General features: G+C 46.0%; 1 long non-coding RNA gene across 1 annotated transcript; it reads right to left on the bottom strand.

Moving 5' to 3' along the window:
- Positions 1 to 13052: 13052 nt before the first annotated feature.
- On the bottom strand, positions 13053 to 18080 carry LOC139069756 (uncharacterized). Its single transcript, XR_011520454.1, has 3 exons — positions 18035 to 18080; positions 15945 to 16015; positions 13053 to 13150 (listed from the first exon to the last, which is right to left on the bottom strand). It is a non-coding gene; the product is annotated as an uncharacterized lncRNA (long non-coding RNA).
- Positions 18081 to 18701: the final 621 nt, after the last annotated feature.

The raw sequence follows: 18701 nt of genomic DNA on the forward strand, positions 1-18701 counted from the left end.
ATGAACCAGGGAGGCTTGCTGCAAAGACAACCGCTTTTTATTCATACATCCTACAAACACAGGGCTCAAGTTCATTAATAAACATACTCCAGAACAAATTTTGTGCTAAATGAGATCAAATGTCCCTGCGATGGACTGGCTCTCTGTCCAGGGTGTACCCCGCCTGATTGTCCGTTGGCCGCTGGAGATAGGCACCAGCCCCCCCCCCCCCCCCCCCCCCCCCGGCAAAATTTGTGATTGGCAGCTGTGTCCCCCCCACTTTAAAAAAACGCCTGCTGATGAGGATTTTTGTTTTACCAGCTCAGATCTTATACCAGGGGTCGGCAACCTGTTCCCATCAAAGAGCCATTATTACCCGTTTCCCACGGTAATTTTGGACGGACCTTAATAAGCAGTGACTTAAGTGAAGCAGGCAGGTCGCGCTAGAAAATTTCGTTTAAAAAGACATCATAAATGTTTTCCCCGTCATTTTTATTTATAAAATATGAAGTAAAAACTCACAATTTAATTTTCATTGATTTGTCATTAATATGTAGTCTACATCCGTGCGTTAAGTGGACCATCTTCCAGTAAACGCAAAGCTCCAGTCCACCTCTCCAAATGCGTAAAATGTGCATCAGCCGCTAGTTAGGCGCGCCGCGCGCACCGTCAGCTACGTCAGCCCAAACAAGAGCAGAGCAACTAGAGACAGAATAGAGGATAATTGTGTCTGGATGTGGATGGAGATTACATTTTACAGCAGCCTGATCATCAATTAAACACGTAACCCATCACCTGTCTTCTAGTCCATGCTATCAGCATTATTTTAATTGGTGCGTGTGTGTGTGTGTGTGTGTGTGTGTGTGTGTGTGTGTGTGTGTGTGTGTGTGTGTGTGTGTGTGTGTGTGTGTGTGTATGTGTGTGTGTGTGTGTGTGTGTGTGTTTTCCACTTCAAACACTGGTCTAACCAACCAGACCAGCGTGTCCAGTAGCATATTAATGTTACAATTAAACAGTTCCACTTCATGTAGGCTAGGAACGTTTCACCTGCCGTGGCCCGACCGCTTCTGCTCCACATAAACTTTGTGCGTGATCAAATGTCTCTACGCGTCATGCGTCTCCATATTAGAGATGGGAACAAGCGCTGTTCAGCCAAAGTTTCATAATTTCATAAAAAGAACATTTTTCCAAGTGACACATCCCTCAGAGAGACCGGGTTTCCAGACTGTTTCAGTGGGAGGAAATCTTATCGCATGCGCCGTGGTTCTGCACTGCGCTGCGAACCCCAGATCTTCAGCTCACTGTCCACCGTGAGCGCTCCGAGCCGCGCTGAACACAGTGTCCAGTATAAAGAGCTCTGATGTTCTGATGGGAATATTTTACCTCCGCGATGTGCGTTAACGATTAAAATGTCAGCTCATCCATGCGCATCAGTGTGCGTTGGGGTAATTCTTTCAAACCAAGCAACATCCTTGAGTTCATCTGTCAAAATAAACAGTCAAATGGAAATATCTGTAACCTGCCGTTTAACTGTTTTGCCTTCTTGTGAAGATTGTTGCAAAGAGAAACAACTAAACTTGATTAACCCCAGAGCCACGCAGACAACCATGCAGAGCGCATGCGGGAAGCTTCCTCCCACTGAAGCGAGTGTTTTCCAAACCCGGTCTCTCAGAGAGACTTGTCACTTAGAAAATGTTCCCTGATGATGAAACTTTGGCTGAATAGCGCGTGTTCCTGTCTCCAATGTGGCGACACATCCAGGAGCCGTCTGAGGAGAAGCCCAGAATCTCACATCCTCTTCAGCTCATAAAGTGCCCATATGATTACGCACAAGCGTGACCGGTCAACCACCGCAGACCGGGTTGGACCTGTTCAGGTTTACGCAGACAATCTACATTTAGAATTGGCATACAGATGTAAAATTAATGCAGTAAAATATAAAGCATTTTATTTAAATATCCATTCATTATTTTACAAGCACAGAGAGCCGCATCAGATGGATGGAGGAGCTGCATGCGGCTCCAGGGCCGCGGAATGCCGACCCCTGTGCTAGCCTACTTTATTGTCCCCAGCAATTCTGAAAACAAACTGACGCCCTTGCTTACATGGACAAGCACCATCTTACATTGGTGATCTTCTTAGTCCCTACACCCCCAGCAGGTCCCTGAGGTCCAGTGATCAAAGTTGTGCAGCACCAGGCTAAAGGTCAAAGGTGACAGATCATCTGCTGCTGTGGCCCCCAGACCCTGGAACTCTCTCCCCCTGAGCCTGAGATCAGTGGACTCAGGGGTCTCCTTTAAAACGCAGCAGAAGATTCAGGCTTTTGTGTGACCTTCATCGCCACCCTCTTCTTATTCTGTTCTTTTCCACCTTTCTCAGGATCCATTGAATTACCTCTTTCCTATTCATTTTCTCTCTCCCCTTCCTTACATTTGGTTTTCTCCTTTCAAACATATTTTTAATCATTTTTTAAATCTTTAAAAATGTTTTTGTTTTTGTGAAGCGCCTTGTGATTTTTATCTTTCTAAAAGATTGTTTTCTCTCTTTCTTTCTTTACATCATCTGCAAAAGCAGAGATTTGATCCTCAGGCCATAAAACAGATCCTCTCCCCACCTTAGCTGCACCTAGAAGTCCTGTCCAAAAATGTTTTGAACAGAATCGGTGAAAACGGGCAGCCTTGGCGGAGTCCAACTGCGAAGGAGCCCAACTTACTGCCGGCAACGCAGACCAAGCTCTGACAGCGGTCATACAGGGACCTAACAGCCCATATCTGAGGGCCTGGTAAACCATACTCCTGAAGGGACGCGGTTGAACGCCTTCTCCAAATCCACAAAACACTTCTTCCTTTAGTTCCACGGCCAGGACGAAAACCACATCTGTCCTCCTGAATCTGAGGTGTGACAGTCCAGCAGACCCTCCTCTCCAGAACCTCTGAGTAGATCTTCCCAGGGAGGCTCAGAAGTGTGATCCCCTGGAGTTGGAACACATCCTGCGGTCCCCCTTTTAAAACAGGGGGACCACCATCCCGGTCTGCCAATCTAGTGGGACTGCCCTCAATGTCCATGCCATATTGCAGAGCTGCGTCAACCAACATGGCTCCACAACATCCAGAGCCTTAAGAAACTCCGGATGGATCTCATCCACCCCTGGAGCCTTGCCATGAGGAGCTTGTTGACCACCTCAGTGACCTCGGCCCCAGAGATTGGAGAGTCCAACCTAAAATCCCCGGACTCTGCTTCCTCACTGGAAGACATGGCAGTGAGACCGAGGAGATTTACTGATAATTGTCTACCAACGAAGTCTTTTGTTCTTTTTTAAAATGATTTGAATTTGAACGTAATGCTGAGTGGAAACAAACAGATAAATTAAAAAAATCAAATAATCACTAATGTACAGTTATTTAGTTATAATTCATATTTTTACTCATTTTAATCCAGTGTTTTCCCTGTAGGGGCCCTCTGCCCGGGGGGGGGGGGGGGGGGGGGGGGGGGGGGGGACTGTTGCTTCCTAGGCGCTCTACAGGTAGTGTGTAATTGGCGGTGGGGGGGTCTATGCTCTCCCTCCTCTGAGCGCACTGACTTAGTTGCTGTGGAAGACCTGATGATGCCGGGGCAGACGGCTCCTCTGATGGTTTCCTTGCCTTACCTTACTTGGCTCATCTGGACTCAGCCGAATTTACATTTTTACTGATGTGTGTGTGTGTGTGTGTGTGTGTGTGTGTGTGTGTGTGTGTGTGTGTGTGTGTGTGTGTGTGTGTTAATGTTTTTAAACTGTTATGGGAATTTGGGGTCTTTTTAATTCTGTAAAGCACTTTGCTTGAAAAGCGCTTTATAAATAAAATCTGATTGATTGACTTATTTGATCCTGTAAAACCACCATTATTGTGCGTGACGGGAGTAGGCGGGGTTTTTGGCTCCGTGTTTCTAAAGCGTGGACTCCAACAACACAACAAGGCAGCACCTGTTAATGGGTTCTAGTGGGTTCTAATTCACACCGGCAGCAGGGAGCCGCCAGTGGTGCAGGAGTCCCTCTCCCAGCATGAGACTTACATATCATCTGTGTTGTATGTGAAGCATGCACGGCGCTGCTGCTGGCTCACGTCTAGGGCTGGATCAGCCATGAACAGCAAGGGTTGGACTTTTGACCAAAACCTCTTCTCCGTCATTGTTATTCCTTTCTCCTATAATGTCCATTACACATACATGCAATTATGCAGATAACTGAATAAGATACGTTATAGAGTTCTGGCTTTTAGGACATCCAGTAGCGACTTTCCTTACCGAGGAGTTGGCAGCACTGTTGGCTATTGCTCAGAGTCTGATTTATTGTTTGCAACTAATTCAGATGGCTGCAGCCCACCTTCGCATGCATCACCGTATATCTCCTTTAGTGGATTCACTTCACTGGCTTCCTGTGGATAATGTTGACACGCTGGCCCTTGATGCTTCAGCCAGGAAGCTATGGTCAGCTCAGGAATCCTAAATCCTAAAGCAGGAGGCTGCAGGAATTTTACTTCATTATTTATTTTGTAGATTTATTCTTGTTGTCTCTTTTGTGGTTAAACTGCTTAAGATGCTGATCGATATTCATTATTTAAAATGTGCTTTTTGAAAATTGAGCTGGAATAACTGGCAATTTACGCTCAAGTTCACTAAGAAACTATTTGAACGTGTTCTTCTTTTAACCCTCTCAGGCTCAAAATAAGTTTTGATAAAAGGACGAACAACTAAGTCCTTCAGGGTAACTTCAGAGTTAAAAAATGCTCATGAAAGATATAAGTATGTGGAGTAACCAGGTAGGTAGGTTTTAATGTAATAATAATTAATAAGAACGCCTGCCTCCAGACGGTTAAAGATGATCGGTCACTCTGAGTTTAACATGCAGGCTAAACGTGAAAATCGTCTTCTAGCCGTTTCCTGCATTAGCCACTGATAGACGATAAACGGGGAAAAGCTCAAATCAGAAAAGCCAGTCAACATTCATGGACTCACCCATCCTCGACTGTGTAACGAAATAGAGTGATGTAACTATCTAGAGTTGTATTTTAATACACTGTAAGTAGATCACTTTTTATAATCAGAAGAATAGGTTGTTTTTATCATCAGGGAGTTCATTTAAACACTCTGTATTGACTTTGAGACAAGAAAAGAGAGAGAGTTGGGATCGTTTGAGAATCTTTAATTTCTTAATTATAAATTCTTAACAATCTACCAGGACTAACTCTGTGATGGATGAAAATGGATTTGGATGTTGTGTTGGTGCGTGTGTGTGTGTGTGTGTGGTTGGTTCAGACTCCTTAGGCTGACGTCATTGAATCTGGTAGTCTTTGTTATGACTAGATATCACGAGGCTTATAAAGTGATGACATGAGCCGCTATTTTGCCGTGTACGTACCCAGTGGGGGGGCCTCCCAGGTAGATCAGGAAATGCCAGGTCCAAGAACCTCGGATGTGTACTGGAGCTGTCGAAGCAGCGGTCGCAGCACGTCAAAGCCCGTCTGAAGGGTCGACCCCGGTACCAATCGGCAGCGTCAGCAGGTGCTCTTACTTTGAAAGGATGTCGTCTGTTTGTTAAACGACGAAAATCTCCAACTTCACAGTTCTTAGTTTAAAGAAGAAAACACATCTGGCCAGGCTGTGCTTCTCTTTGGGATGACGGTGAATAGAACTGAAGTCAAAATGGAACTGAGCTTAAAATGGCGTTGCCTTGTTTTATATCTCTGAATTGTTGATAAGTTTTAGTAAAGCGGATTGGACACTTTAAGTCAACAAGCCAGATTCTCCTGCGGCAGCCAAAAGCTCTGATTGGTTGGAACAATGTGTCATGCGTTTCTATGGAGATGAGGGTCAGTCTGTCTGTGCAATAGTCCTGTTTTCATTAAACACATAAATCATGACATCTTTATTCCAGAGAACATTCACTTGATTATTATTGATCAACATATGTTTTGCTTAATTTTTTTAATCACAAATAAAGTACTTTGATTAAGTAAAAGCGTTCTTCTTCTCCTTCGGGCTCTTCTCCTGGAATGTAAACAGTCTGAGGAACACCCGACCTTGGCTTTTATACACGGGTGTTACTGTGTACAGGGGCAGCTGTGTGGAGCTGAAAATTCCGAACTTCATAACCTTACATATCCCCCCTTTTCAAGGTCAATGTGGTCCTTCAAGAGACCACTTGGTCGTTGAACAAACCCAAGTTATGAAGAATCTTGACAACAGAACAGGATAAGATCCTAAGGGAACAGCCATCTGTGGTGAGGTACGAACCCCACGCCGGAGAACAGTCTCGCATACTCGGGCAATAAAGCAAAGCAGGAGCAAATCTTGAACGTATCCACGAACAGGGTAGTATTCCAATTAAAAATCCATTGTTGTATCCGCAGGCAGGGTAATATTCCAAATAAAAATTGAACTTTGAAAGAGTACTTATCGTAATCCACAAAAAGGGAAGAGCAGTTGACAGTAATCCCAACGAATGAGGTGTCCCAGCAGCCATGCCGGAACCACAGTCGTCCAAGGCCAACGAGCCGGAGCACCCTCAGGAGTAGTCGATGCAGATGAGGAGTCACGGATCCACCCCCAGGAAGCAGGATCCTCACAAGCTCAGCAGAGGAGAAGAGCACAGTGTAGGCACTTCAATGTAGACACGACAAAAGTGCATTTCATGTCATCAAAGAAATAAAAAATAATAAAAACCTAACTTTATGAGTGCCTTTTGTACTATGTGTTAGTTTTATGTGTAATTACCCATGAAGTGAAGAAATGGATGCAGCCCTGACTGTGTAAGATGCAAAAAGGGATGATGCGAGAAGCAGAAAAATGAAAGAAACCCTAACTGGTATCAGTGAATCCTCACTGTAAATACACGCTGTCAGGACAGGGGCAAAATTGGTTATAGCCCCGTAGGATAAATCAAAGAATTGATAATCACAAACATAATTTTCACTGTTAAAATCAACTGGTCAAAGGTACTATAAAAAAACAGAAATGTAAATCAGTACTAAAATGTAAATCAGTGGTTAGTAATCATGTTCATGTTAATGTACCCCTAAGGAATTGTGATTAGTAAAGATAAAAAAAAAAAAAAGTTTTGGACAACAGTACTATGTGGCCTAACCCACTCACTGTTACTTGGCCGTTTACCTGACTCCAGGAGCCCACAGCACGTCCGTCTCAACACACCTTAAGTCTGCACGAGACGTATAACATGGAAGACAACCATGCACACTCACAAACAAACAAATTTGTGTAATCAGAGACAGAAATCTGTGGAACCAACGGGACGTATTTATCATCCCCCTTTTGAAGTCGGTGGATTGTTGTTGTTGGTATCGGCCAAATCTGTGGGACCCTTGTGCAGTTCGATATGGTCCCTGTGTACCCATTTGTAGACGGGCGCCTTGTTTTTGTCGGCGATCTTGATCTGATACACGACCGGAGAGATCTTATCTGTAATCAGGTATGGACCCGACCATTTGGGCAAAAGTTTCTTAGCCAGCTTCCCCGAGGTCGCCTTATTGTTACCCGTTTTGGGAGCGAAAATGTAGTACCAGGCCTGATCACCTACATCGAGTTCGGAATGTGAGGCTTTCTTATCGTAATAAGATTTTCTGCCTTCAGCTGACTTTTCCAGAGATGCCTGTGCGAACGAGAATGCTGCAAGCAGGTGAGTTCTCAGGTCCTGCAAGTATTGGCCGCTCGTACAAGCCGGGGCTGTGTCGGACCAAACCGGTCGTTGATACAGCAGGTGAAGCGGTAGAGTCATTTGTCTGCCCGTCATCATGTTCAAGAAGATGTTGAACTCAGCTGGCGAGTTGGAATAACCAAAAGGACACCAGGTGAAGGTGTACTGCCGGTTGGCAAAGGAGAAAGCAAGTTTGTGTTGGTCCGATTCGTGGACAGGAATCGTCCAAAATCCGGACGCAATGTCAAGTGTGGAAAAGTACTTAGCATCTTTCACTTTTGGAAGCTCCTGCTCCAGGCGTGCCATAGGCCACCTAGACAAGGGGACCTGTTTGTTGAGTTGCCGGTAGTCAATGGTAAGTCGCCACTTACCACTAGGCTTCAGTACCGGCCACAACGGAGCCGAGTAGGTGCTGTTGCAGGGTCGAATGACCCCGTTAGCCAAGAGGCTGTCAATGATTTCCTGGACCGGTTCTATGGAAGCCAGGGGAATCTTGTATTGCCGCACAAAGGACGGCGGTGCATCTGGCCTGGTAGGAATCCGGACTTCATGGATAGTGGTCAGACCACAGTCCAAGGAGTCAAGTGAAAGAAAATCCTGGTACTTTAGCAAAAGTTGTCGTAGCTGGTCTCGCTCGACCTCGTTTGTGAGAGCATCTGCTTGGTCTATTACCTTCTCAATCTGGGACAGAAGTTCCAGGGGTCTACCCGGTGGCTTCGAGAGTGGTGGTGAGGTCGAAATCGCGTCCCCCCACGAAAGACTTGCCACAGAAAGGCGTCCGCCTGTGTCAGGCCACGGTTTGTACGGCTTTGGCTTCCTCACACGTGCAAACAGTTGTCCGGACGTGCAGCTGATTCTAGCGTCAAGGCGTTGGAGACAGTCCAACCCTATGAGCACGGGCATCCTCATCTCCTCGCTGATGTACACGAGGTGTTTAAAGGACATGCCTCCTATCGAGATGTTGACCTCAGTCGTCGCAGCCGCGGACGATGAAGCGCCATAGAAATCGTCAAAATCCTTTGGGCCTGAAATGAGTGTGGGGGGTGAGATGTCCTCCCCCCTTCGTTCGCACATGCTGCTGTAAAGAGCTCCGCTGATGAGCGAGATGTCCGCTCCTGTGTCTAATAATGCGACACAGCGATGTCTCTGATCTACAGTGACCTCCACTGCGGGCCTATTAGATCCCTTTCTCACGACCAGAGGTGCAAGCAAAATTTTTTCAGATACGGCGGTAGCAGTAGTGGTACTGCGGTCGTCATCTGCGGGTTCATCGCCTAACATCGCCACGGATGGAACGACCGGAGAGGTGTTGTCGCTTTCCTTTGAGGTGTTGTTGTTTTCCTGTGAATCAGAACCTGTGAAAACATTAGCCTGCAGCATTTCAGTCGCATTTTGCGGCTTCTCAGGCAAACACGGAGCCTCTGACCGGGTCGCCTGAGAATCACGCACAAATTGTTTGACGCCCTCTACGTCTTTCTGAAGATTGCAGATCATGTTCATCATGTTAGTCATCATTGGAAGGAAAGTGTTTTGCATCGCCTGAAGCTGAGATGATAATTGCATCGTTACCTCTGAGTCCATTTTCCAAGATAGTAATTAGCTACGGTAGGTGCTAACGAGTATTCCGGTAAGGAACAGCGTGGATCAGGCGCCTATTGAATGGAAATAAATTTCCGACGGAGTCTTCTGTCTCCTATTACACAAATGGATGCACACAGTGTCACAAACACCGCGACAAACAATAAACAGACAGTTCCAATGTATTAAACAGGAGAAATGTTTACCCTCAGATGTAGGTCCAAAATGGCCGTCAGCACACGTCAGCACTTAAGGTGTTTTGATGAAACAGCGCCTCCTGTTGGAGGGTGATGAATTTGCACCCCCCAGAGAAGCTGAATGAGGAAGCGCTCGCTTTTTTATTCTGAACTCACACATTGGACCAAATCCCAAAATATGTCTCAAAATCGGCACAAAGTGTAATAAACTGTGCAGATATCATGCTTGGCTCGCCAAAAGTAACGAAATAGAGTGATGTAACTATCTAGAGTTGTATTTTAATACACTGTAAGTAGATCACTTTTTATAATCAGAAGAATAGGTTGTTTTTATCATCAGGGAGTTCATTTAAACACTCTGTATTGACTTTGAGACAAGAAAAGAGAGAGAGTTGGGATCGTTTGAGAATCTTTAATTTCTTAATTATAAATTCTTAACAATCTACCAGGACTAACTCTGTGATGGATGAAAATGGATTTGGATGTTGTGTTGGTGCGTGTGTGTGTGTGTGGTTGGTTCAGACTCCTTAGGCTGACGTCATTGAATCTGGTCGTCTTTGTTATGACTAGATATCACGAGGCTTATAAAGTGATGACATGAGCTGCTATTTTGCCGTGTACGTACCCAGTGGGGGGGCCTCCCAGGTAGATCAGGAAATGCCAGGTCCAAGAACCTCGGATGTGTACTGGAGCTGTCGAAGCAGCGGTCGCAGCACGTCAAAGCCCGTCTGAAGGGTCGACCCCGGTACCAATCGGCAGCGTCAGCAGGTGCTCTTATTTTGAAAGGATGTTGTCTGGTTGTTAAACGACGGAAATCTCCAACTTCACAGTTCTTAGTTTAAAGAAGAAAACACATCTGGCCAGGCTGTGCTTCTCTTTGGGATGACGGTGAATAGAACTGAAGTCAAAATGGAACTGGACTTAAAATGGCGTTGCCTTGTTTTATATCTCTGAATTGTTGATAAGTTTTAGTAAAGCGGATTGGACACTTTAAGTCAACAAGCCAGATTCTCCTGCGGCAGCCGAAAGCTCTGATTGGTTGGAACAATGTGTCATGCGTTTCTATGGAGATGAGGATCAGTCTGTCTGTGCAGTAGTCCTGTTTTCATTAAACACATAAATCATGACATCTTTATTCCACAGATCATTCACTTGATTATTATTGATCAACATATGTTTTGCTTAATTTTTTTAATCACAAATAAAGTACTTTGATTAAGTAAAAGCATTCTTCTTCTCCTTCGGACTCTTCTCCTGGAATGTAAACAGTCTGAGGAACACCCTTGGCTTTTATACACGGGTGTTACTGTGTACAGGGGCAGCTGTGTGGAGCTGAAAATTCCGAACTTCATAACCTTACAACTGTTAAGTCTGTTGTTGGTTTAGCGTCCAGGAAACAGAAGAGAACACCTCAGCTAGTAGAAGCTAACCATTGGCATTAGCAATGCCAACACATGGCAGAACTCCTCCAGGTTTGTGTTATTTGTGGAGATAAAACATCATCGTTGCCGAGCAAACAGAGTCTATGTTAGAGTCGTGTTATTGTTAGCCAATCAGAGGAGAGATGACCGGATATCAGGAAGTCAGCCTCCAAATCCGGCCATCTCCAGCTGACTTCTGCATCCTCAAACTGGTGCACCGGAGCTTGTTTTCCCCTCGAGTACAACTTACAAGGCCTTTATTCATACTAGATCGCACTGCAAATGTATTGATTAAGGGAGTAATCAACAATTTTAGGAACATTAGATTCAAGCATGAGTCATCTTCTTAGTATAACGTAAATACTTTTGGGAATCTTTGAGTCGAAATGGGAAAAAGTGGAATAAACTGTTACATCAGCTATTATTCACTTTTTACCCTCGGAACATGTTTACTTCAACCTTAATCTAGAATCAGATTCATGTGCTGTCAACTCGTCTTCCTCCCAGAAGTCAGTCAGATGGTTGTCATTCAAAGCAGCTGTTTCATACACAAACACAAAAACAGCCGCGCAGCTCCTGCATCAGCCCATTTCTCCAGCCGACTGAGAGGTTTTCCAGCATGTGTCAGCTGACACCAGGTGTGAGAGCCCACGCTTCAGCTCTCTGCTGTTTGCGCACGAGCTCCGCTGTTAAATTTAGCTGCGGACAAAAAGGGACTCATTGTAGCAACTGTGAAGCTGAAGATGACAGATGCAACGCGACTGACAAAAACACAGAGGAATTGCACTCAAATTGGTTGCCATGGTAACCGGAGGGAAATTATAAGCAGGGAAAACCGCTACCACATGAGTTACAGGGCTCGGGTCATGAAACTGACATGGAGCAACACGTGTCTCTAAGTCAGAGGGGGATGTCAGGAGACAGCGTTAGCGTTTTGGAAAGGCGGCATCATCTGGGAGCTGAAACCATGACCTCTCTGTGAACTTTTAATTTTTCTCCATCTGTAGTTCAGAAAAAAACAGGTGTCTTCAAGACCAGTGATGCAGGGGCTCCACCAGAAAGTTTTTAAAGGGGTGCTCAAGGTTTGGCTGCTCAAGCAGGATTCCAGGGTGGATGTCAACAATCCCTTCACAGGTTTCTGGGTCCTCCTTGGTTTTTCTAGGTCTTTCCAGAAAGCGTCTTCCCATAAACCAGAGGGCATCTTAATCAGACCCCTCAGTTGGCACTTCCTGATGTGGAGGAGTGGTCGCTCAAATCTAATCTACCAGCAACCCACGGGAGATCTGGCATCTCGTTCTTTCTGTCATGTTCCAAGTCTTATGAGGACTAGATGGACCAGCGAGTTCAGAGCTTAACCAATCAGCTCAGCTTCTTATATACCACTGATCACACTCAGCTATAAAGTTGTTATTTTGTACCCATCTCTGTAACTTAAGGGTTTGACTGACACATGGCGCATTCAGATTTAACTACGATGGTTTGAAGGTGACCTCAGACCTTGAGAGTGTCAGAAGAGCCTTTTCCCTCTCTCTACATCTCCATTCTGCAGTGCATGGATTGTTGCCGAGGTAACGGGCCTTGTCTGGTGAATCAAGCCAAGCTGGCATGCGGCTGACATAAACATGCTGCATGGCAGGAGCAGGGATTTTCCTCCTGAAATGACTCTGTGAGCTATCAACCACCTGGTGCTGTGATGTGCGCTCATCACATGAAAACTGCCGCTGATGCTCAGCTGCTCTGTTTGGTGATCAGTACATAAAGCGTAGATACATTTGAAACCCCGATGTGGAGACATCTTCTTTAAGCTGTTTCTTTCATCTCCGTTCAGATCTAGGAGGTGTGTTTTCCCGATTGTCTTGCGGGAGGTGCTGTGTGATACTGCGAGCAAGTTTGTGCAGATGGTATGGCCTATCTGTAAAGAATGTACGTTCCTACACACACACACACACGCCTGGATCACATGGAAAGATTTTAAAATAGTCAGACAATGTTTAAAGTCCTACAGTCCTATGGTTTGTGGTATCTGGCCACACGGCAAACACTTCACACAACATGCAATTCAGTTCCACTCATGGATATTTCCTATCTAGACGGGTACTTTTGCTACATCTCTCAAGAGCAAACATGAATTTGGAGAAAAACAAAATGAGCAGAGGAGGTGTGTTTCAGTCAACTCACCTTCTGGTTGGTTACATGACACATTCAACATGTAGCAAGCTTGTTTGTGCTTGATTTCAGACCAAGACATTCCATCTTGTTGGATATCCGACTGGGGCAGTGCTAATGTCCTAAGGTAAGCAGACAGAGCACTCTTAACACATCACACATGGCAGGAATATCTGATAAGATTATCTTTAGAGGTACAACAGTAATCTGGGATGTCCTTAACTCATTCACTGCCAGCCATTTCCTGATCGCTAAAGGCATTCGCTGCCAGCGTTTCTCGCCGTTTTTACTGTGTTTTTAAGAGTCACTGAACGTTACACGCTAGGATGATGTCAACGACAAAGAAACCAAAAAAAGAGAGGAGACTCACCTCTTACATCAGGAAGAATCTGCGTGTTTCAAGCTTTGTCCGTTCTATCATAATCCATTGTGGAATTGTGATCGGCAGACGCTTTTCCGGTTCGCGCCTCACTTTTTTTACAGGTACAGCCCAAAACGATCTCCTAACACATGGATTTTCTGCTTCCTGATCACGTGACGTGTGCCGTACACGGATGAAGATCGGCTTCAGAGCTGAGATGTTTGTTTTCTCGGTGCGGGGGCTCGTTCCGACGCCCACACAGTAAAAAAATGCAAATGACGTCGTCATTCGCAGCAAATGAGTTAATTTTGTCGAAAAGAGACAGTTGAGCCAAATTGGGCCTTTATTTGTTTGTTTGTTTATTCACGTATTCACTCATTCATCCACTCGCCTGTAAAAAAAGCACTCCCAGTAAGTTTTTGTCAAATCTACAACTGACTAATTCGGAGTCAGCCATATTCAAGATAGCCGAAAAAGCTAATCCACATCAGGTAACACAAACATGGCTTCAACTCAGTAGGTGTTACTGCTGCAGGGTTAAATTGGATCTGGTTTTAGTCGAGAACTACAAGGATATTCTGTAATACACATATGTCAATCTCAAGGCCCGCGGGCCAGATGCGGCACGCGGAGCATTTTTATGTGGCCCGCGAGATAAATATCAAAAATATATTAAAACTGGCCCGCTGGCCGATTTTACCACAAATACTTCAACTCCCATGATGCTTTGCGGCGTCAGCGCGGAGCCGACGCGCCCCCTCCTTTGTGTTTTTTCCAGCGCCTGCTGCCGGTCTCTGCAGCTCCGCTGTCTCGGACAAACTACACTCCTCTCACTCAGCGCCGAGTTCACTCAGCTGTTTTCTGACGTTGAAGCCCAGAAACGGAGATTCTAGCTGCTCAGTAATGTGTTCACGACTGAAAGAGAAAGTTTTCCAACTAACGTTCAGACAGAGCTGATATAACTCCAGCGAACAGCGACACGCTCAAACCAGCATGACTCTGTGGCTGCTGTAGTTGTTATTTTTCCTCCCCGACACACAACAACGTGGTCAAGCTGCTCAGACATGTTCATCAGCACAAACCTATGTGAGCACCTGTTGTCATCTAATGTTGTCATTATTATGATGAAGATGAACAAAACAACAGGAGTCTCCTCCTCAGGTCAGATCAACCCCATGATGCAGGTATCTGGCTGGAACAGGTGAGCATCACAGTAAACCAGTGGAGCAAACTGAGCTTTAAATATGTTGGTTTGATGCTCTTTTTCTGCTCCAAAATATGAAAGTTAACAGGTGAGAGGTTGCATTTTCATTTAAGATAAAATGATATTTTATTTTGTTGTTGGCCCGTGAGAAAAGATTTAAAAGATTTAAAGATTCAAAAGATTTTAAAAATGCTGATTATACCACAAGTAATGAATACCACTGATGCCTTTTATTTAAAACTGACTTGCTCGTGTGTAATTTGGTTATTCCACATTCAGTGTTAATGCAGAAATAAGTTTGTTTCCAAATTTAAAGGTTCAAAATTGCATAAATGTTGATAAAGAAAATGTGCAAATTTGCCGTCACTTTTTCAAAAAATAATAAGTTTGGCCCTCGACTCCGTCCCAGAGTTTCATTTCGGCCCCGTGTGAGTTTGAGTTTGACACCCCTGGTGTAATATAATGTGACATTACACATAGTTATTTTCACATTTTGATCAAACCAACTGTAACTCCACTTTTCCTCTGCATATGAGATTTTAGTGTAATAACTGTGAAACAGTGTTTCCTCACACGGAGGCGAGTCACCGGGGCCCCCTTCTAGAGCTAGGCCTGGAGGTGGGGCAAGTCGGCGAGTACCTGGTGGATGGGCTTTTACCCATGGAGCCTGGATGGGCACAGCCCAAAGAGGAAATGTGGGTCCCCCTTCCCATGGGCTCACCACTTGTGGGTGTAACGTGTGATTGGTGGTGGCCGAAGGCAGGGACCTTGGTGGTCTGATCCTCGACTACAGGAGCCGGCACTTGGCTCGTGGAATGTCACCTCTCTGATCGGGAAGGAGCCTGTTGGTGTGTGAGGTAGAGAGGTTCTCACCTTGACGCATGGCTCCATTACCAGAATTAGTTTCCTTGACAGGAGCTGGACACTCTTCCACTCTGGATTTGCACCAAGATGGGGCAACTAGTAGCCCCCCCCCCCCGCGTGCGCGCTCAGCGCTTCTCATTGGGGACTAGATGGACCAGCGAGCTCAAGGTTGCCTCCACATAGCCTCCCTCTGTTGTTTGTGATTATGCACCAAACTACACATCAGACTACCCACCCTTCTTGGAGTCCTTGGAGGATGTGCTGGACAGTGCTCCATCCAGTGACTCCCTTGTTTTGCTGGGGGACTTTAACGCTCATGTGGGCAATGACAGTGAGACCTGGGGAGGTGTGGTTGGGAGGAACGGCCCCCTGATCTGAGTCTGAGTGGTGTTTTGCTATTGGACTTTTATGCTTATCATGGATTGTCCATAATGAACACCATGTTCAGACATGAAGGTGTCCATATGTCTTCTTGGCACCAGCATACCTTGGGCCGCGGCTCGATGATCAACTTTGTTCTCGTCTCATCTGAACTGCAGCTGCTGCATGACTCGACACCTGGGTGAAGAAAAGGGTGGAGATGTCAATTGACCACTGGTCAACTGGTGGAGAGTTGGCTTTGATGGTGGGGGAGGATGTAGGTCAGACCTGGCAGACTTATACATATTGTGAGGGTCTCCTGGGAACTTCTGGCAGAGAAGTTTTAATTCCCAACTCTGACAGAACTTCCAAAATGTTAAGGGGGAGGCGGGGGACACTGAGTCTGAGTGGACCGTGTTCCGTGCTTCCATTGACATTGGTGGCCGACTGAAGTTGTGGCCGCAGGGTTGTCTGTGCCTGTCAAGGTGGCAATCCCTGAACCCGCTAGTGGACACCAAAGGTTAGGGATGCCATCAAGCTGAAATAAAGAGCCCTATCAAGGTTTCTTTGGCCTGTGGGACTCTAGAGGCAGCTGATGGGTACCAGAGGCCAAGCAGGATGAGGCCCGGGTGGTCACAGAGGATAAAACCCCAGCTTGGGAGGAATTTGGTCAGACCATGAAGAAAGACTTTTGTACAGCTTTCAGGAGATTCTGGTCCACCATCCTCAGGTAAGTTTTTTTGTTTAAAAGGGGGGGATGGCAGGATGTGTTCTAACTTCAGGGGGATCACACTCCTGAGCCTCCGTGGTAAAGTCTATTCAGGGGTTCTGGAGAGAACGGTCCATCGGATTGTCGAACCTCAGATTCAGGAGGAACAATGTGGTTTTCGTCCTGGCCGTGGAACACTGGACCAGCTCTATACCCTTAGGGGGGGTCCTAGAGGGTATGGGAGTTCACCCGACCAATCTACATGTGTTTTGTGGAACTGGAGAAGGAGTTGGACCACGTCCCTTGGAGGGCCCTGTGGGGGGTACTCCAGGAGTATGGGGTACCAGGCCCTCTGACATGGGCTGTTAGGTTCCTGTTTGACCGGTGTCAGAGCTTGGTCCGCATTACCAGCAGTAAGTCGAGCTTGTTTCCGGTGAGAGTTGGACTCCGCCAAGGTTGCCCTTTGTCACCGATTCTGTTCATAACTTTTATGGACAGGATTTCTAGGTGCAGCCAAGGTGGTGACGGCATCAGTTTTGGTGGCCTAAGAATTTAATCTCTGCTTTTTGCAGATGATGTGGTCCTGTTGGCTTCATCAGAACATGATCTCCGGCTCTCACTGGAGCGGTTTGTAGCTGAGTGCGATGCAGCTGGGATGAGAATCAGCTCCTCTAAATTAGAGACCATGGTCTTGATTCAGAAAAGGGTAGAATGGCTTCTCCGGGTCAGGGATAAGGTCCTGCCCCAAGTGGAGGAGTTTAAGTATCTTGGGGTCTTGTTCACGAGTGAGGGAAAGATAGAGTGTGAGATAAAAAGGCAGATTGGTGCTGTGTCTGCAGTGATGCAGGCGTTGTACCGGTCTGTTGTGGTGAAGAGAGAGCTGACCCGGAAGGCAAAGACGGTCGACCTACGTTCCTACCCTCACATGGTCTTGAGCTTTGGGTAGTGACTGAAAGAATGAGATCACAGATACAAGCACATGTGGAAATGATTTTTCTCCATAAGGTGGCTGGGCTGGGCCCTTAAAGATAGGGTGGGAACTCGGTCATCCGGGAGGAGCTGGGAGTAGATCCGTTGCTCCTCCACATCGAGAGGGACCAGTTGAGGTGGCTTGGGCATCTGGTCAGGACGCCTCCTGAACGCCTCCCTGGTGAGATTTTCTGGGCACGTCCTACTGGGAAGAGACCTAAAGGAAGACCCAGGACACGCTGGAGGGACTACGTCTCTTAATTGGCCAGGGGAGGCCTTGGATTTCTCCTAAAGTGCTGGCCCAAGTGGCAGGGGAGAGGGAAGTCTGGGCCTCCCTGCTTTGGCTACTGCCGCTGTGACCCGATATGCATGGGTAATTAATAACTTGAGATGCATTTTTGCATTTTGCTGCTCATCAAGCAAAATAACACAGATGGAGACTGCTGCACACCTTTACTGTGTCTCTCGTGCCTTTATAGAACCACGTTTTTGATTACCACACAGTTATTGGGCTGCTCTCCCTCCAACTCAAATCTCACCAGTCGGTTTCTGCTTGTCTCAGCTTGTATCTGCATCATTCTCCTGATATCCTGCCTGTTGAGTGATTATCAGTCCATCCAAATGGGTCCTGAAAGAAAAAAACCAGAGTTAATGAAGTAGGTTTGGTTGCCAGCAGCAGAACAGACTGGTGTTCTCAGCTGTTTGTTAATTAAAGAGCAGGTTCTGTGAGAAACCAATTTTACTTATTATTTCACAATCAGAAAGCGTTTATTACCATATGTGTGAGAAATCACAACATTAGGAAATTGCTGCGGTTCTTGTTGCAAAAAGAAAGAAAACAATAAGAGATAAGGATAGGAAGTAAGAATATAATCATGATAAAATAATCATATAAAATAGCAATACTAAGAGAAACAGCTACAATATGCAAGACAGTGTAGGTCCTAATCAGAGGGGATGAGTTCAGGTACAAACACAACACAGGGTCATGTGACTGAAACAAAGCAGCTGGAGTGGGCAGTCCTGGGATTGTTGTCCATGAGTCCAGCAGCAGAGGAGAGGAAACTGTTTTTGTGGCGACAGGTTATGGTCCGAACGGATCTGAGCCTCCTGCTCGAAGGGATCGAGTCAAAAAGACTGTATCCAGGGTGACACGGGTCAGCTGTCGTCCAACCTGCATGCCTCAATGTCCTAGAGGTGTGCAGG

The sequence above is a fragment of the Nothobranchius furzeri genome, chromosome 1 (genome assembly GCF_043380555.1).
Source record: "Nothobranchius furzeri strain GRZ-AD chromosome 1, NfurGRZ-RIMD1, whole genome shotgun sequence".
Classification (NCBI taxonomy): domain Eukaryota; kingdom Metazoa; phylum Chordata; class Actinopteri; order Cyprinodontiformes; family Nothobranchiidae; genus Nothobranchius; species Nothobranchius furzeri.